At 36.1% G+C, this 21,093-nt stretch overlaps 2 long non-coding RNA genes across 7 annotated transcripts; one reads left to right on the top strand and one right to left on the bottom strand.

Annotated features, from left to right (window-relative positions):
* Positions 1-1,349: 1,349 nt before the first annotated feature.
* Positions 1,350-20,748, bottom strand: LOC133738324 (uncharacterized). 3 transcript variants are annotated; one of them, XR_009860060.1, is made up of 4 exons: positions 19,738-20,748; positions 19,340-19,496; positions 17,935-18,139; positions 1,350-1,757 (listed from the first exon to the last, which is right to left on the bottom strand). It is a non-coding gene; the product is annotated as an uncharacterized LOC133738324 (long non-coding RNA). The 3 variants fall into 3 exon arrangements; XR_009860061.1 differs by lacking the exon at positions 1,350-1,757 and having other exon boundaries at positions 17,887-18,139; XR_009860059.1 differs by lacking the exons at positions 1,350-1,757; positions 17,935-18,139 and having other exon boundaries at positions 19,227-19,496.
* On the top strand, positions 6,686-11,517 carry LOC133738309 (uncharacterized). 4 transcript variants are annotated; one of them, XR_009860056.1, is made up of 14 exons: positions 6,686-7,353; positions 7,442-7,508; positions 7,814-7,945; positions 8,867-8,996; positions 9,092-9,172; positions 9,251-9,334; positions 9,420-9,537; positions 10,050-10,154; positions 10,244-10,369; positions 10,490-10,564; positions 10,660-10,755; positions 10,942-11,056; positions 11,169-11,235; positions 11,326-11,517. It is a non-coding gene; the product is annotated as an uncharacterized LOC133738309 (long non-coding RNA). The 4 variants fall into 4 exon arrangements; XR_009860055.1 differs by having other exon boundaries at positions 8,867-9,172; XR_009860058.1 differs by lacking the exon at positions 11,169-11,235 and having other exon boundaries at positions 8,867-9,172; positions 11,330-11,517.
* Positions 20,749-21,093: the final 345 nt, after the last annotated feature.

The raw sequence follows: 21,093 nt of genomic DNA, 5'->3' as shown, positions 1-21,093 counted from the left end.
CTATGCTAAAAACCAGTGAAGGAGCAAGAACATATAACATGATATAAAGAAGGATTGCATACCGTAAACTGTTTGTTGGTTATGCAATATGACCATTTGAAATCATGAATCCATTCCATGACATTTCAAAACTCCCAAAATGGTCAGGAAGGGTTAAGTGTACAATATATAGAGGCCTTTTGGAAAATCGAGCACCTCTTGAGGTCATTTGATTTGGTTATGCATGGGCATTATATAATGTCAACTTATTTGTACCTTCCTTGCACACAAACATAAGTAACCTGTTCAATATGCCATGTATAAAGTGTTCTTTTTCGAGAATGTGATGAAGTTTGCGTGGAGTTTCCCAATTTTAACTTCAATATTCTATTATATTTATATATTCTCCTAGCTAGCTTCTCTCCGTAAAATCTGAGATAAAGGCCCACATTTTGAGGATTCACAGCTGCAACTATATCTTGTCTTTTATCAACTAGATATATATGTATGGGGTTTGCTGGAATCCTTACTTACACTTCTCATTATCTTCATTTTTTCCATTGCCTTTAGTTCAGTTTCTTTTTGACTTTATGGTGATCATGGTTTATTTAGTTGACAAGTTCAAATCTGCACTGCCCCATATCTATATATACATATTTATATACATATATTTGTGATCGGTTCATATCTTGATCAGATCATACGTGTCTTTTCTTTTTTTTTGGGTTGGTTGGAGATAATAACTCAGGTTTTTTTTTTTATTTCCAGCTGTAGCTGCTTGTTATTATAGTCCCTCCTAATTATGGTTTTGCAATCACAGGATATAGAAAACACAAACTCTCTGGATTCTCTCCCCTCTCGCTCTATTTCGTAATTCGATTCCTTCATTGGTTGATTAAGTACTGCATATCTACATTATCCTCTGTCGGCGAAAGGCTTAAAAAAACTGTAAGTTTTCATTAATTTGTATTGGACGATGTATTTATTATCTACCTATTGTCTGTCCAGATTGAGTTTGAGTTATGCATATTACTTTTCTCCTCATTTCTTTTCCATATTGGTTTGAATTACTTTCTTTGGCTGTGAAGATTGAGTTTTGTGTTAGCAATAGAATTCAGTTTTTGATGAGATGTGGTGAAATTTAAACTGATCATAACTCTTGATATAGTTATTCTTTAGTTAATTAGTTTATAATTTGTTTGGATTTACAAATTTGTTTAGGTGTAATGTCTTTCTAGTTTAGCATGGATAAGAGCTGGATAAAATGGTCACCAAATAGTTCTGAGTACAAAGCAAAAGTTAAGGAATTTATCTTAAACTCTAAGAAGTATGCAAGGAATCCTGACATGGTCATATGTCCTTGTGCTGTTTGTGGAAACTGTAGCCCACAAACTGATGATGACTTGTTCTTACATTTGATCAAATACGGCTTTGATCCTAAATATAAAGTTTGGGTCGCCCACGGTGAGCCTAGCACATCTGTACAAGTTAATGATTATGTAATGTCACCTCACCTTGATGAGGATTATGAAATGCCAGAAGCGCATCAGATGTATAAAGATGCCTGCTTTCAGTTTCCTGATGGCGTTGCAAGTGCATCTTGTACAAATATAGAAGATAAGTACAAAAAGAAGATTATGGAGGCTGAAGTTCCTCTATACCCAGGTTGTACAAAATACACAAAGCTATCAGCCACCTTAAACTTGTACAAATTGAAAGCCGCATCTGGTCTTTCCAATTCTGGCTTTGATGACTTCCTGAAGGAATTCAAAAATATGCTGCCAGATGAAAACAACTTCCCTGAGTCTTTATACATGGTAAAAAAACCCTTAAAGATTTTGATTTGGGGTACGAGAAGATTCATGCATGCATCAATGATTGTTGCTTGTTCAGGAAAGAGTATGAGCACTTAGAAACATGTCCTAAATGTACGTGATTCTTCGAGGTGGAAAGTAAACCCACGCACTAAGAAGATAAAAAAGGGAGTGCCTGCAAAAGTCTTGCGCTACTTTCCTATACTTCCAAGAATTCAAAGGATGTTTCTTTCACCAGAATTAGGAGAGCAATTAACATGGCACTCCACTCATCACAGTCAAGATGGCAAGATGCGTCATCCAGTCGACTCAATTAGTTGGAGTACCATAGATAAAAAATGGCCTAGTTTTGCTTCTGATCCAAGAAATTTGAGATTTGGACTTGCAACTGATGGGTTCAATCCATTTAGTAACCTTAGCTCCACATATATATAGTACTTGGCCGGTGATCCTAGTCATATACAATCTTCCACCAAATGTGTGTATGTCATCCGAAAACTTAATGCTAAGTTTACTCATTCCAGGCCCTAGACAACCAGGAAACGACATTGACATATATTTGCAGCCACTTTTAGATGACTTGAAAGAGCTATGGAATAATGGCGTGGAGATGTATGATGCCTATAATAAAGCCACGTTTAACCTCAGAGCTATCTTGTTGTGGACAATCAATGATTTTCCAGCTTATGGAAATTTAGCCGGGTTAACTACAAAAGGAGAATTTGCTTGTCCTATATGTGGTCCTAATACATGCTCTCAATGGTTACCACTTGCAAAAAAGACGGTATACATGGATCATAGACGATTTCTTCCATCAAACCATGTCTTACGTTCTAAACACAAGTGGTTCAATGGAAGAAAAGAAAAACGGCTGCGGCCTAAAATATTTACAGGGAGAGCTATAGTTCATGCTTTATCTGGGTTCATAAACAAGTGGGGGAAGAAAAAAAAATCAGAGAAGAAATTAAAGAAAGGTGACCCATCTAAATTGTTGAAAAAGAAGTCAATATTTTTTTATTTGCCATATTGGGAGGTTAGTATTAATTTTCACCATTGAATTTCTAAATAATTACTTCATTTATTTCTCAATAGAATATTGAATTTTATTATGATATGTTTTTTGTTTGATACTATATAGGAATTGCCTCTGTGTCATAATTTGGATGTAATGCATATTGAAAAGAATGTGTGTGAGAGTGTATTAGAAACTATCTTAGATGTGGAGGGGAAATCTAAAATTGGGTTAGAGTCACGTAGAGATCTAGAGTTGCTGGAACTTATGGATGAAGTTCCATTAGAAGAACGAAAGGATAAGCTGGAACCATCAGAACCTTACACTTTAACAAAAGATGAGAAGCCGAAATTCTGTTGGAGGCTATTTATGTAGAGGTTTCCTGATGGATATTGCTCAAATATTGGGAATTGTATCAAGTTGAAAGAATGTAAAATACTTGGTCTCAAGTCCCATGACCAACACATGATGATGCAGCAGCTATTGTCTGTTGCTGTGAAAGGACTTTTACCTGTAGGTATTAGAAAAGCAATATTTCGTCTCTCATCATTTTTTCATGAGTTGTGTCAAAGAGTACTTGATAAAAAAAGATTAGAAGAGTTGGAAGATGAGATTATCGAGACTCTCTGTTTGTTGGAAAGGTACTTCCCTCCATCGTTTTTTTGACATAATGATTCACCTTACAATTCACATAGGAAGAGAAGCAAAATTATGTGGTCCAGTGCATTATAGGTGGATATACCCTTTTGAGAGGTATTGTGCTGTTAATATTCTGTTTTCTAGTGATGTCTCTTTCTTCTTCTGTTAATTGTTTATTTTGTTTACATTTTTAGATACATGAAGGTTCTTAAAGATTATGTTAAGAATCGTGCATTTCCTGAAGGAAGTATTGCAGAAAAATATTTAGCAGATGAGTGTGTTAGGTTTTGTGGTCGATACATGAAACAAGTTGCTGTGTTTAGTAGTAAACGAAAACGCAATGCTCACTACTAGATTTCTGTTCATTTACATCAGTCTAGAACCGATGTAAAACTAAATTCTGACCGATCTCTTAGTGGCTGATGTAAAAGATGCAGACATCAGTATAAGCGCGTTTTTAACCGATGTCCCAGACAACGACCAACATCGATTCTAAAACACAAATCGATGTATAATCGTTATAATCATCATAATCTTATATGTTAACTATATTTAATTCTTCATATTTTCACATTTTATGCTTAATAAAGTATATCTCGAACAATACCTAAGAGAACATTTAAATCGATTACAATTTCAGAAATGATGTCTAATACTCTCGTAGACATCAGTCTCCAAAAAATTTTGTTTGTTCGTGTCCATTTTTACGTGAATCTTGCCGCCTTATTCTCTTGAGAACGATGTATATGCCTTTAGGCAACATCGGTTAGTCTATTAAGAATGATGTGTTATTTTCCTAGGAACATCGCTTTTTGTTGGTTGAAACGATGTTTAGTGGTTTTGTGTACATCACTTTTTTTTATGTGAAACGATGTTTACTGGTTTGTCGTACATCATTTCTTTTCAAATAAACTGATGTGTTGCTTGTTTGTAGACATCACTTCTATTTTTCAAATCGATGTGCATTGGTTTAGGGTACATCGATTTTGTGGGCGCATTTCGATATGTTGGTAATCATGAGACATCGATTTTTAATTTGGTACTGATTTCTAATCTCTCAATTGACTTCGTTTTCCTTGGCATTGCTGTTTTGTTATTCTTTTATATACATCACTTCATTTTGACAAGCATGATGTGCAAAGTTTGCATCTAGCTACTGCTGAGAAAAGAAATACATTTCTTATCATCCAAAAATTTGGGCATTCCATTAATTTTCTATCCAAAATTATAATCCAACATAATTCACAAAATAAAACCTCAAACCTACAAAGGCTGGCCCAGAAACATATGAACAAGAAGCTACAATCAGCACCTGAATTATCCAATATCTTGATGTACCCGACACGATTATGATATAAAAGAGCATTCCCACTAAAAACTGGTACGCAAACATCCAATGCAGCATTCAGCACCTGAAAGGAAAGAATGTAATGTTTATTTAGGCTGACCGAGACCTATTTTCTTGTCAAGAATACATCTAGAAAAACAGCAAACTAGAAGTCAAGTGCCCTACAAATAAGAACCCTCACAGCTTGTGGGCAGTGCCAATAATTGAACACAATGGAAAGAAAGATCTTCACAATTAACTACATTGCAAAACCAGAATAATCAGATCTGGCAAAGAGATTGTAAGCTCAAACCCACTTTTTTTCTTACCCTTCATTCAAAAAGGAATCCTTGAGTTATCCCCCAGGTTTCTTTATAATTTGGATAGACTCTAAGTTGGTGCTTCCCTGCCATTTGCAATAGCCTTATTAAACAACATGAAAATACAAAAAAAAAAAAAAACTCATCAATACAGATTTCTGCTAAAAGGGAGGACGCGCACACTAATAATACTCTAGCAATAGCATATCAACCCAATGTCAGCAGGGAGGGGACTTCACCACCCAACTAGAGCAAACATTTGCAACATTAAGATTGAACCTCTTTAAGGTATTAAATGCCACCCCATGTCAACATCATAATAATCTACATATAGTCATATCACAGCATCCACGTACTGCTAGTTGTGCAAAAAGGATAATGAAGGCAAGACCAATCCACCCATAAGTGTCCATCTTAGAGTCTATGCAAACCCATCAAATTCAATATATAAATTAACGTACAGAGACATAATTGGTGAAGGCAAAGGAGAAGTTACTAAAGCCAAAATGACAGCAATTACATATAGAAAAGTAAACAGCAGTACATACCAAAATCTTATGTTTGTCGTACCACAACCTGAACTCTTTCCAAGGCTTCAGAAAGAGAAGTTGACCCCAAGTACCAATGAGTTGGTATAAAAAGAGCCGTGTTGCATGTGTCATACAATTTTAGTTTGTTCCCGTGTCTACCTATAAGCCAACAAAAAATAAAAAAAACAATCAGTTCTTGAACTTTTAATGAAAAGGTAAAATTGAACTAAATCTCTAGAAGTGAAAGTTTCAATTAATTAGTTCACCATCAAAGCCAGTAACAAGAAGTTGTCCAAAAGAAAAACATTAGCATGGGTAGATTCTTTAATACTTAACAAGGTATTAATATGGATAATGTAAAGCCCTTAAGATAAGCTCAAATGATGATGGACGGTGCACAAAGTGGATTAGGATGATGAAGGGTTTCATCCCATCCAGTGTAAGGGAGGAACTTTGTCAGGTTATGATGAAGGACGGTGCACAACCGGACCAACTCATTGTCCTATATAATGCACACAAGCAGTATGTTAACATCTAGAATAAACATAAAGGGCAAATCAAAAAAGCAGCTAGAGTGAAAATTAATATAATAAACCAAACAAGATGTACCTTCTCCGCGTACACCTTGGTGTACTGTTTGGATTTGTTGTAAATAAGCTTCCTATTCTCAGCATTCTTTTTCTTGGTGGCTTCAAGCCCCTGCGTCTTTGCCAAGGCCCGTTCCTCCTCTCTCTTCCTCTTCTTTAGAACAGACTCCAGAACCACTACCTTGACTACTTCACCCATCTCTACAAATGTGGATCGCAGATAAATGAACATACTTTCAAGACAAGCCTAATTCAATGTAAACTCACCACCCAAAACAATATCTCTGAGAACAGTGTTTCACACACATCAAACACTACAAAAAAGAATTACATTAGCTTCGGAAGTTTGTGTCGGCACACTTTTGCCGTCGCCAAAGACTGGCATTTTGCTTCAGCAAAGCTACACCGTCGCACGTCTTACGACCGAGTAGATATGCCGTCGCATGGGGGTAGCTAAAGATTAGAAGTTGGCTTCGGCAAAGATCAGCTGTCGCAAGGTATGAAAAGTTTGCCACTGCAACATACATGCCGTCGCATAAGAACTTAAGAAGGCTACGATGCTACGGGATTCTTTTAAGAAAATCTGATTTCGAATCAAAAAAGCCTCATTTTCTTCAACCCTCCTCCTCTCCCACAACCCTCTATATCCTTTTCTCCGTTCTTGTTCCAACTCACCAAATTGAGGTTCGAAGAACTTGGTTGCCATTGGGTTGATCTGGATCCAGATCCAGGGCTTATTCTTGTTTGTGTATTTCAATTAATTTTCTCGATCCATTATTGTTGAACTCTAGTCAACTAACATGCTTCAATTTCGTTGGCTGGGTTTCACTGCGAATTCCCCTTTCACTCTGGTTTGCTAAAGCCTCCAATCTCCCCCCCCCCCCCCATCCTTTATCACGACTATTCTCTGTGCATCCAATTTCACAACGAAAAAAGAAAACCCTTGATTTTTGGGGAAAATCAGAATGAATGTCAAGGACATCTTGGGTTTGCTCAAAACCATGCATCCCTTGTAGCGGGAGAAGAAATCGCGGCTGAGTTCCATTCGGATTTTGGCGTAGTTCCGTGGACGCACGATCTCTTTGGCTCTCTCCTTGACTGACTCACTCCCTCATGGATTTCTGGGTTGAAGATATTGGAATTTGGTAAGTTGAATTTCTGGGTTTATTATTTTTTTCAATCGATCTATCTGGGTTCTCACTCTATCATGGATTTCTGGGTTTTCAATTGAAGTCTCGAGCTTTTGGTCAACTGGTCTTGCTCTTGGACTCTTGGTTCGATTCAAAAATCTTCAAGCTTGGTAAGTTGTTCGCTGCCTTTCTCAGTTTCTCTGGTTTTGATTTCAATATGGGTCTATTTGATTGCTGGGTAACTGAACAATTTTGAGAGTTGTTATACAATTTCTGTGTGGTGTTCAACCATAAGCATAGAATTGATTAAAAGATTTGAGCTTCACTTGAATCGTTTTCCCTTATGATTTTCTCATGTTATAGAACCTCTGTTTCAGAGAGAATAGGTAGGATCAGAGTATAAACTGAAAATGATTGAATAGGAATTGAGCTTAAGACGAGTATTTGATTTTCTAATTCTGGGTATTGATTGCAGAGATTAGTTCAGCACTAACCAACTCAGTATCTGACATTTGAGAAGTTGAGCATTGGGAAAATCAAGTTCAAGGCTTTTGATTTGGGTGGGCATCAGATTGCTTGCAGATTTTGGACAGATTACTATGCTAAGGTATTATAGACGATATAATGTAAGATGATGTAGTGATTGGCAATTGGTTATTTGCGTATATGAACTGTTTGAGCTTTTGTTATGACAGAATTATGCAAAAACGGAGGAGATGCTCATGCTTTACCTTCATTGTTTAAGATTCCTCATCCTTTTTGATACCTCGATTTATATATGCTTGATTTGTAATTCAAGAGAAAGCCTTTTCAACTCAAGAGGAATTGTAATTCTATGTTTTATGATTTGTGATGGTACTACCTACACTCTGCCAGTAAGTAAACAAAGTTTGATCGAAAAGTTATGCATATATTATCTTATTCTTTAAGAAATCTAAAGTAACAAAATTGGAGAAGTTGCATGTTGCATGATTTGAAAATATAGTTTTCTGATATCAGCTAGGTTTTGAATACAAATATGATGGATCAGTGTTTCAACAGAATTGTTGGTGCTATTGGTCCTTTGTTTCCTGGGGAGAAATTTATTGCACTTCATGGATGCAGTTCAGTATTTCTGGAAATTTGGGAATTTGAGGATGAGTGCAGTCATTCTGTATTTTCTTCTGTGTGTAGTAAACAAATGAGCAAATGTCATCAGACTTGCATTGTTATATAATATACTTATAATACAAGTTAATATTTCTAGATAACTAGACTTCCATTTTGTACAGATTAACTAAACTGAACTAACATAGTATATCACTATGTATCGATCTGTTTAGCTTATCAAATCGTACACATAGGGTTTGTATTCTGTGAATTTTAACATTTGCTCCCAATGTTTTGCTATCAAATCCAATTATTTACGTTTTTGATGTGTTATGTGAGGATTTGATTTGCGTGAAGTTGTAGAAAAATACTGCATATATAATGATTCCGTCTGTTCTCTTTTCATCAATTTGAAGTCAAATTGTTGTTCAATATCTAGGAATAGTACAAGCAAAAATTGAAATTTTTGGGCTGCAATGTTTGATGTTGCTGAAGTTGGCATTTTACTCGATTGAAGTGTCCTTGCAGGGGATAATTTTAGCATTATTGTTTACGTTTGTTCTTTGAAGGTAAAAATACTTGTTTTTCTGGTATATACATATGCTTATATTTTGTGGCTTGTTATTGCGTCTTATTTCCCTTGAATGGAGCTTTCTTTTATTAGGGAAATTGGCCAAACCCCCGCAGTTGCACAATTCACAGTGAAGAATGATGTGTCTCGCTGAGACACTTGAAGGGCAGCAAAGTATTGTACTTTAAAACTTCTGAATGTGAAAGGATCTGTTTTCGTAGGTGACACTTAAATTCTTATCTGTTACACCAGGCATTGATGGTCTACATAACTGTGGGATCAGCTGCATATCCAATCTTAGAATTTTTAGAAGAACGAGGTACATAAAATTTTGAGGTATGCACTACTATATTGTCGATGCTGGCTTTCTCTGTGCCCTCCATTCTTTCTGTTGACACTTATATTTGTATCTTTATTGTAGGATTTTTTTCCCTACTGTTATTCCCCAAGCCACACAGATTTTTGTTAATGGCTGCTGGGTAATTGGCATACATCGTGATCCTGAAATGTTGGTGAGAACATTAAGGAAGCTAAGGCGGGTGAGTGACCCTTTTGTTTTTGTTTCTTGAACATATAATTTAGGTAGGTATGGTGCCAAAACAACACTTAAACTTCAATAGTTAAGACTCAAAACATTAGCTGTATTGTTATCTTAGCTTCGACAGGTTGCACCATTTCCTCATCTCTTTTCTATCTTCATATTCTTGTGCATTGTTCTTAACTGTCCCAATCTTCCTAATTGCATGCATGACGAATTTAGACCATTCTCGACTTGTGAAATTCTCATGTAAATGTCATGCATGTGTAGGTGGATGTCAATACTAAAGTTGGGGTTGTAAAAGATATCCATCTGAAAGAATTGCGGATATATACTGATTATAGTCGTTGTAGTCGTCCATTATTCATTGTGGACAAGCAAAGGCTGCTTATAAAGAAGAAAGATATTCATGCATTGCAGCAGAGGATGAGCTAGCTGCAATCTTCAACATCTTTTTCTTCAGTGATTACATCCCTCCAATCTTACATTCTTCTTCTTGGCTTTTTTTTTCAGGAACACCATGAAGACGGTGGTTGGCATGATCTTGTAGCAAAAGGATTTATAGAATATATTGATACTGAAGAAGAGGAGACCACTATGATTTAGATGACAATTAATGTAAGTAGTACTCTTTGGTGGAACAAAAATAAGGCTTGTATTTTTTAAATAGAGAGTATTTACAAGTTCAATTGTGAAACTTGTACCAGGATCTTGTACAAGCAAGGCTCAATCCTGAGGAGGCAAATTCTGACACTTATGCTCATTGCAAAATTCACTCGTCACTTATATTGAGTGTTTGTGCTTCAATTATACCATTTCCTGATCATAATCAGGTATGTTTTTCTTATACTGGTTTACATGTTATACTAATTTGTACCATCTGTTATTTTGTTTGGTTGCTCTTAATGAAAGACTTTATTTATTATTATTATTATATTTTTTTTTGTAAACAGTCCACGTAGTACATTCAATCTGCCATGAGAAAGCAAGCTATGGGAATTTATGTCACTAACTACCAGTTCTGAATGGTATGATTTGGTTCTTGTCATTGTAAGTTATGTATTGCTGCTGTATGTTATAGTTGACTAGAAAAAAAAAAAACTCACCTTCTTGATCCACTTAGGATACACTGGCTTTTGTTCTGTACTACCCTCAGAAGCTGCTTGTCACTACATGAGCCATCGAGCATCTTCACTTCAGGCAACTTCCAACTAGAATTGTAAATATATCTCTTTCTTTTAGTTTCTCATTTCTTTTCTTTGTTTTTTTTTTCTCTTTCCTAACTTCACTCCGTAATGATTCCTGTCTACGTATTGTTGCCATTTCCTGCTACTCTAGTTGGAGTAAATAACTGATTTTTAATCATGTTGTTCAGAGATTGACTCTGTTAACTTCTGATCTGCAGATGAGATAACATATGTGAACCTTCTACTGAACCCTGAACGTTACACTGGCTATGCTGGTCTGTCCATCAGCAAGAAGGATATGGGATGCTGTTTATTCTGAAAATTGCCCAAAATGTGAGTCGAAACTTTTGGTAGATCTACTTGGTTGATCTAAATTTACACTCAAATGTACACTTTTCCAAATTTCACTCTAAATTTGACTTAAATGTACACTTCTCCACACTAGGATCTATGCTTTCATAAAGTAATTAATCAGAGGATTTCAATATCAATTTGCCTGAACTTTCATATCAGTAAGTGTAGTCCCAAGTCTCATGCTCATCCTCCCTCTCTTCACTTGATTTATGTTTCTCTATCTGAAAACTTTTCACTTATCTATGTAGATAGAAAACGGACACATATCTTGAGGAAGATGGAGGAAGATCCCTGCAAAGCTTTTCTTGAAGTAGAGGAAGAAAAGTACCTTGTATTATCTTGTAAACTCTTGTATAAGAGCTTCATTTCTTTTGTAACATTCATGAGAAAAATCAAAATGTAACATTCCCTTTTCAATATATGTTTAATTCCTTTTTGTACATCTTTTATTAAAAAAAAAAAAAAAAAATCTGGCAATGCAATTTGCATGCCAGAATTTTTTTTATTCATAAATAAAATTTTGCGACGGCAATTTCACCGTCGCAAAGCTTTGGTAGCCGTCGGTGGCGTCGCTATAGATATTTGCGACGGCATTTTTTAGTCGCAAAATGCTTGCGACGGCAACGTTTTGCCGTCGCTAATAAGCTTGCGACGGTGCATTAGCCGTCGCTAATATCAATGGCGACGCCCCCAACGACATCGGCGCAATTGCCGTCGCCTAGCCGTCGCCATTGGTCTTTCACGACGGCAATTTCACTTTCCGCGACGGCACAGCGCCGTGGCAATTTGAATTTTTTTTTGTAGTGAAAAGTCTGGTTAAAAATATTGAAACAAAAACTAAAAATGAATGTAGATAAGAATATATACGATTCAATCACCGAAACCTCATCCATATCTTAAACTAAAACACAGCATACATACATAAATAATAAAAGAGACCAGATTAAAATAGGTACTTCTAATCTACTTCACTGAAGAACCCTGGAAACCAACTTTCTGCTCAAAAATTTCAAATACACGAATCAAAAACAAGCTCTAATCGACCAAAACGAAAGCTTTCCCAGTGTTATGCTAATAGAACTGTAGTGAACTTCTATATATACATCAAATTCCAACTAATCCGAACACAACCATACATTCAAAACCCAGACCCAAATCAAAATAAGCTTCGGAAAATATAGGCACTCACCAGAGTTGGAGTATCAGTCTTGCAAATGGGCATCGTGGCCTCCATGTCTCCAAACCAAAGAGACCTAAGTAAACCCAGTCAATTCAAATCAAACAAAGAACAATATCAGTGTCACTAACAATCACAAACAAGTGAATTCTTAGATCTTGAACAAAATCTTTCAGAGATCTAAAAAGAAATAAAAATCAAAAGAGACTGAGAGAGAGCAGGAAGAACCCGGAATCTACAAACCCAGAAACAAAGAGATGGTGGAGAGTCTGAATCGATCTATGAGAACCTCGCTCACTGAGTCGTCTTCTTCTCTCTCCATTTTCCTCTCTTTCTTCTGATTCTCTTCTTCCCGGACCTCGACCTTGTTTCGCTGTCGGATTCGGATTCCCGTCGTTTCCTACCTCCGGCGCATTTCCTCTCCCGCCACTCCGCCTTCTATTTCTTCCTCACGTCCTCGCCCTCCAGAAGTCGGTACATGATCTCCGGCAGGTCCTTGAAGTAACCGAACTCGGAGAAGGACGCGAGGTTGCAGGCGAGTTTTGGGGTGGTGCTTGTGGAGCCAAAACGCCCCCATATGGAAGCCTTCCTTGTCGGACTTTCCAGTTCCAGGCCTTGGGGTTTGGATTCGGGTTCGGGTGGCGGCTGAGCGGTGGTGGTGGGTGAGGGTTTGTGGATCTCGGGAGGACCGAGAAGACTGGGAGGAGCCATGGCTCGATTTGTGTGACCTAGCTAGCTGTGAAACTAGAGAGGGAGAAAGGACGTAGATGAAGGAAGAAATGAGGGTAATAATGGCGGCGAGTTTGAGTGAGCTTAAGGTCCAGAATGGAGGTCGAGTTTGGGAGGAGTTCCAGTTTGGGGTGAGTTCAGAATGAAGGAGTCGAGCGAGACTAACATTAGGGTTTTCTGTTTCAGTTTTGGGGTTGGGTGCAATTTTATTTCAAAGTGTGAAAGTTTTGAGTTTTAGTACCCGCTTCTTCATTTCACTTAAAAGACTTGGTGCTTTTTGCAAAAATAGGTTCCCGCAAATTTTCGAACAAAACTTTTAACACCGGTCATTTTAAGAACCGATGTTAATGGTATACATTTAAATCGGTATTTTTCTAAAACGATGTTAACTTACTTTTTTACATCATGTGCAAGTCTGACCGATTTAAATGATGTGATGTAAATGAACAGATTTCTAGTAGTGGCTGTAGTTGAAGATGAGACAATCATAGAAGGATCCACACTTCTAAAGGGGTGATCTGTACAATTGACTGATGTTATGCATAAAGCTGTTCATCTATGTGTACTTCTTAACTGTGAAGAAGTTGTACCCTATATTGAGTAAGTAACTCATCTTAAGGTCAAAAACTTTTCATATAATATAATGATTAGTTGTCTTGATGTTTTCATTAGGGTTCATAAGGAAGAGTTAAAGTGCTCTGATCAACATTGATAAAAGATACAAAACTGCTAGAGAAAAGGCATTCGGAGACATTTGTTGAATGGTTACAAGCTAAGGTTTGAAACATTGATACCTGGTTCTTGTGTTCTAGGGTATTGATTGTCTTTCTTGCTTTTAAATGTAAACTTTTGTTATTAATTTTTTTTTTCCATATTAAACTTGAAGCTGGTAGTACTAGTTTCAAGTCTGAAACATTCCCATTGCTTGTAAAAGGGCCTCGGCGTTCTGCAATGTCCCACACTGGTTTTCTTATTAATGGAAAACGCTTTCATACTATGGAAGGTAATGTTTTGACGCAAGATTATGGTGCACATATAGAAGCAGATACCTTATGCAATTATTATGGTATTATTAAAGACATTTTGATCTTGGACTTCTACAAATTTCGGTTGGCTGTATTTCTTTGTGATTGGGCCAACATTGTTTCTGGTGTAAAGAAAGTGGATGGATTCACCTTAGTTAATCTTCATGAAGGTTTAAGTAAAAAGGATCCATTCATTTTAGCATCACATGCTCAACAAGTGTTTTACTCTAGAGATAACGAAACTTCAAGTTGGTATGTGGTATTAAAGGCACCACCAAGAGGTTTTCATGATCTGGATATTTTTGATGAGAGTGTGTTTACATCTTATGTTCCTGAAGACGCCTCTGCACTTCACATAGACAATGAGGATAGTGATGAAAGCTGATCGCTTATGTATCTAGGGGTGGTACATGTAAATGATAATTTTTTGTAATTAATGTCTCTGTGATGTACTGTGAATCAGAGATATTTTGTACTAATATATCATATTTGCCATTTTTGTTTCAATTACAATGTTCTGGGCTTACTTCTTCATATTGTCTTTGTGTTGTACTGTGGATGTAATATATTTTGTAATATTAAGTTCTAACTTTCTTTTCATGTTAAATAGACTATGGAAACAGTGAAAAAAAGAGGTAGAACAGGATATACAGAAGATGCACGTGCTAGACAGTCAGATGATTGTTCAGAATCAAATCCTGAACTTGAGCTTACTCTTGATCCTGCTAACAATGGAAAAAAGGCTGTAAGAGGTAAAACTACATTGCAGGTCATTCCAACGGGAGAATCTAATCGACAATCTGTTGAGTGGAATGAAAGAGGACAACCTGTTGGGGATTTTTCAAAAAGGTTTAGCTCAACTGTTGGGGTTTTAGTAAGAGAGAGTGTGCCGATCAACATACAAACTTGGCATGCTGTGGATGATAAAACGAAGAACAGCGTCTGGGGTCTTTTGATGGTAATGTGTTTTCTCATTTTTTTTTTCTGCTTTACTATATATTTTATTCTAGATTAACTAATAATAGTTTGATATTTTGAAATGTAGCAAAAATATGTGGTGGATCTTACTCATAAGACATTTATCTTACAAATGGGAAGGCTATAGAGAGCTTGGAAATCTGATCTCTCAACTAACATCAGGATAATTGTAGATACTAGACGCACTAAGTTAGAAACTACAAGGCTACTTAGCATTCTTAAGCCATCTGATGTGCCACAAAAAGAGTGGGATGAGTTCGTGGCAGAACGTAGTTCAGAGTCATGGCAAGTAAGTTATTTTTCTTGATAACATGTAGGGAACAAATAAAATGAACCAAAGATTTATGTGTAACTTGAGCATATGCATGGTGTGATGATTTGCAGGAAAAGAGTGAGAAAATGAAAAAAATAAGAGCAAAACAGACTTTAACACACACAATGAGCCGAAAAGGTTATGCAAGGTTGGAAGATGAATATGTAAGTCAAATTAGACAAGTTTAGAGACATTTCTTTTTCCCTATTCTATAAATGAATAATAATCTTTGAAATAGTAATAACCATAAATTGGAGCATGAATTTATTAACATATATCTCTATTTATATTACAGAAAAAGGAAAATTCTGGAAAATTATTGAGTAGGGCAGAATTATGGATTAAAGGACACGAGCAGAAGAAGTCAAAAAATGAACATGTGGCTGCCAAAATTGTAAGTATTCTCCATGAAAAAATTTTCCTAAAGTTGTGAATGCATATGGTATTATTAATGTTTTCTTCATTCATTTGTTTAGATTGAGATACAAGCTAAACTTGATGTGCAACCGCCTAGTGAAGGTCATATTCCTGTAAAATATGATATATTGAGTCAGGTTCTTGGTAAGGAGCGTCCTGGTCGTGTTAGAGGTCTGGGATCAGGGGTTACACCTTCAAAGGTAGATGCTCAACTAGAAAGTAGCTCATGGAAACAAACATTAGAGAATAAAATTGATGCAATGAGTGAGCGTACAAAGATTCTGGAGGATATAATTTTAAAGATGGTAAGTTTTATGCTAATGCATAGTGTGGTTTAGAATACTGTAATTATACGAACTAAAATTGTTTGTGATTGTTTTGAAAGAGCCAAAATGGGCATGGTGGTGGTGGTGATGGTGGAAATATGCATGCTGATCCTATTGGTACTCCACAAGTAAGAATTTGGTGCATTCCACTTTGTTACTTAGAATCAGATTTACACTTATATATATATAATGTTCTCATTGTTTATATATAAATTAGAATGGACATGGACATGGTGAACCTGGTATTGGAAATTCTAAGGTACATTTACATTTGGGTAGTTAAATATTTACTGGAATTTGTATTTTTCTTTGGTGAGGTTTTGTGTTCTGTTGCTTTGGTGAAATGTGTTGCTTTGGTGAAATGTGATCTGTTGCTTTGGCTATTCTGAGATTGTTGTTGCTTTACTTTGGTGAGGTTTTGTGTTATGTTGCTTTGGTCTATTATGAGATTGTTTAAACTTTCTCCTCATAGTATCCAGCCCCGAAACATGTTTAATTGTTTATGAGATTGTGTAACATTTCTGCATTTTGGAACATGTTTTGAAACTGTTGTTAACTTTGGATTGTGTATATTCCATTTTGGATTTTGTAGTCAGGACAAGATAGCACCCAACTTTCTATCAATGATAAATGCAAGTTGCTAAACTGGGAGGGTACAAGTGAAGTAGTGGCTAGAGGACACATTTCTGATATTCACCCAGAATCAAAAGTGCATGGCTACAAACTTGGACCTGATTGTTATAGAATTGCTATTGAGGAAGTTGTCATGCCTGATGTTGTATTCTATCGAAGTCAGCCCGAATTTGTGACTATGGAAGATGCACTTGGAAGTACTGTTGCTTGGCCGATTAAGTACATTCTTTGTGACAATTGACATAGTATAGGCAACTAGCTCTTGTTTGGACAAGGCATTATAAGCAGCTAGCTATATATATATATATATATATATATATATATATATATATATATATATATATATATATATATATATATATATATATAAGTATCTTGTACTTTGAATTCAATAACAATGTCTGATATATTTGATGATGGATTTATATAATATTTGTTTTTAATTAAATATTAAATAAATTGAATAATTTTTTTTTCAAAATTTTATTTATTTTATGACACTTTGTCAATGTCATTGAACATATGAGCATAGCATTCATTAAACGTCATGAAAACACAGAATGACATTCACAAAACGTCATGAAAACATTTCTATGGCAACTAAAAAACATCATGGAAATTATTCCATGGCGACTCCTAACCGCCACTAAAGCTATTTTTATGGCACTCTATAAACGTCATCTTTGACACTTTAGATGACAATTGAAAACAGTCATGGAAATAGTTTTTATGGCTATTCATAAACGTCATGGAAATAGTTTTGATGGCATTTATGAAACTTCATGGAAATACTTTTCATGGCGTTTATCCAACGTCATAGAAAGTTTTTCTATGACGTTTTCTAAATGTCATGGAAATACTTTCTATGACATTTTTCAATTGTCATTGATTCATGCCACATAAGACGTCATTGATTCAAACGTCATTAAATGTTTTTGTGTAGTAGTGCTTAGACGTAGAATTATTTCAATGTGTTAGTTGCATTCCTTAACTGTATCAGTAACAATTACATACTGCATTAGTAACTTTCTCTGTACATTTTTCTATAGCACAATCAGCTTCTTTAACTATAAGCTACGCATGATTTAGGTTTAGCAAAACAAAAATGAAATCACAGTAATGAAAATTGAACTACAAATCAAGCTAAACAGAGTGCAGAGAGAGAAAGCTGAGATCGAATAAAAATAAAAATGAAATCATAGTGATGAAAATCAAAGTATAAATCAAGCTAAACAGAGTGCAGAGAGATGGAATCAAACCTCAATGATTAATTAGAGAGTGTGCAATTTACGGACTACAGAGTGTAGAGAGAGAGAACGCTGAGATCGATTCGATGAGAGAGAGAATGCTAAGATCGATTCGATGAGAGAGAACATTGAGATTGATTCGACGAGAGAGAGAGAGCTTCGTCTGCGATTTAGAGAGAGAGCTTCTGCAGCGATCTAGAGAGAGGTTTGTCTTCGTCTGCGTGCAAGAGAGAGAGAGAGATTGTGGTTCTTGTTGCACAATCCCTTGAAATTCTCCCTTGATTTTCTCAACGTAATCTCCTTGATTTCCCATGCAAAAATCAGATTTAATCTCCCATAATATCTCCCACGTCATGTGGTCTCCTAGTGCCTTCAGGTTTCCTAGCCTCATCAGGATTCCTGCGTTGACTGGGATTCCTAGTCGGACCAGGAAAACTCCATTTCTTCATTTCAGCTCATTTCCTTGTCATTTATTCCAATGTACCTAGAAAATAGAAACTAAATTAAAAATGATAAAGTAAAGGAAATAACTAAGCAAAATATGGGGAAATAACTATTAAAACATCGCATTAAAATTCTCCTATCAGTGGTTAATTGAAACAGAAACAGAAATGATAAATGGTAGAGAAAGAAAGAGACAGCTGAGGGTAAAATAGATATAACATAAAAATGAGTTAATGGTTTTGGGCCCTAAAGTGGCCTTATATGTACAAAAAAATTTAGGTGGCCTTATGACTAATATAAGTCTCAAATTGACACTTATATGTAATTTTCTAAAAAAAATACTTGCACATCTGTATGGAGAAAGAGAGAGGATCCTCTTCTAAGCAAGCTAATCACCTGAGCTTCCTAAGCTTTCTACCAAATGACGACACGTGTTCATTTTTAGATCTAGTGGTCTACAATTTCTCCTTCTATTTCCCTTCTCTCACTACAAAAAAAAATTGCAATCGCCACAGCACCTTGCCGTAGCAAAATGCTCTTTTACCTTCGCAAAAGAGCATTGACGACGACAATGCTTCAGTCGCGGATGGTGGTGTCACCAATGCTATTGACGACGGCAATTGAGCCATCACAAGAGCATTAGCGACGACAAACGTTTGCCATCGCAATATTATTGCGACGGCGCAATTACCGTCGCCAATAGCATTGGCAACGCCACCAACTGCTACCAAAGCTTTTTGCCGTTGCCAAAAATCATTTGTGACAGCAAAAATGGCGTCGCAAAAGTGTTTTTAGTGTAAAAAAAAAAATCTATATGCATGCCTTTTTTTTTTTTTTTTTTATAAAAGTTGTACAAGAAGTCAGAGAGGAATAAATCTTATATAAAAGAAATGTTACACTAATTTCATACATCTCAACAATGTTCAAAATTAAAATACAAAAAGCTCATCTTTGATAGGCAAAGTATATATACTGAGGTGCAAACTCTGAATACTTGGTGATTGGAAAGCTTTTTTTCTTCCATCTTCACTAGATTCTGGATTTAAGGCAACGAACTTCGTCAGATTCTTTACCTCCATTGAGCTATTGGAATGATTGAAGAGCTTCTTTACCTCCATGTTCGATAGATTCTAGAAGCATCAAACTATGAATTAGTATAACCACACTAAATTTAACTAGATAAACTTTCACACTTGTGTAGTTTCAGTAAGAGAAAAATAACTTAGGTGATGCTACAGCCAAAACACCAGCAAAACAAAATCAAACATAAAACTCTACTAATTGCAGCAAGCAACAAATAGAACCCTAACCAAAAACAATTTCAAACAAGTATAGCCAACTGGTAAAAATAAACTCAGACAAATCACGGACCTGACTAGGAGATAACTTCCTGCTCAATATAAGACAGAGACTCTTTTAATCCACCCAAAGGAGTTCTTGGTCTTGGACAAATCATCATCATCCTCTATTGAAAATAGAGCCTCTTATATCATCTGTCATGCTTGCACAAATGAACTGTACAAACATTAGTAAGAAAAGGTAACACAAAGCAATAAATAGCAAGTAGAATATGTTAACATATTGAAATTATCATTTAACAAAGACTCAAAAATCTAAGCAGATATGAAGACTTATTAAACTAGGATTCGACTAATTAATATCCATGCACTCAACCCTTAAAACCAAAAGGAGGACACAAATACAAAAACAACACTCTGAAATTTCAAGAAGTTGAGGATCTTCCTTCCATTTCTCTCTCCTGTTTTTATTTTCCTTCTGTCCTTCACTCTCACGACCCAAGTTTGGCGAAGCTGCAGAGTTGATGGCTAGCCGAGTTTGGCGACTAGGATTGGAGTAGGATAAAGGGTTATTGGTGGTTGGGATTAGGCAGACCTAGATGGAAGAATTTTCACTGGATTAAAGGAGAGATGAACAATGATTTCCTCTTCCATTGAAGTTTCAGTCGAATGGGTCGATTGGGAATGACCCCTAATGTTTGATTTTGCTGCTCCTCAGAAAGAAAGCAACAGAGGAGAGAGAGAAAGAGAGAGCATGATAGAAAGAGACTTTCAGAGGAAAACGATTAGAAAGATTGAAAGAAACTAGAGTTTTACAAAGGAGAGAGTGAGGTGGAGAATTTGCCCAGTTTGCCTTCTCTCTCTCTGGCTCTCTTAGTGAGATACTGAGATGAGAGTGAGAGCTTTCTCTTTAGCTAGCTATTCCCTTACTCTGAAAATCTCCACCTATTAATTAGCTCGTTGCTTCTCTCTCTTATCATTCCTTTCTTCGCCTCTTAATTAATCACCATGAACCCATCTTGGGAGAGACAGGATCTGGGAAATTGGCGAAGAAGAAACAGAAAGGGGAGAGAGAGAGGGTACCCTGGGGGGGGGGGGACCCTGACTTGTTTTTTCCATCAGCAGGGATTAAAAAAAAAGATAAATAAGTAAAAATTTAAGAAAATAAATTTAGGCCGTTGGATGTAGGTTTATACACGTGTTGCTAAGTCATTAAAAGTTTAGGCAGGTTAAGCAAAATTGGAGAAAGGCTAGTTTGATAGAATAGGTTCTAGGTGCCCTAGACGTACGTACCTGCTTGTAAATTACGTTTCTTATAAAAAAAAAAAAAAAAGGGATTTGATCAGGTTAAATTTTATTGTTACTAAACGTATTTGAAATTAGGTTGATCCGCAGGTCTAACTACTATGAGGAAGAGTAGTACAAGAAA

Source organism: Rosa rugosa, chromosome 1 (assembly GCF_958449725.1).
Source record: "Rosa rugosa chromosome 1, drRosRugo1.1, whole genome shotgun sequence".
NCBI classification, from domain to species: domain Eukaryota; kingdom Viridiplantae; phylum Streptophyta; class Magnoliopsida; order Rosales; family Rosaceae; genus Rosa; species Rosa rugosa.
The sequence above is the reverse complement of the archived record's forward strand: the minus strand, read 5'-3'. Positions and strand labels throughout refer to the sequence as shown.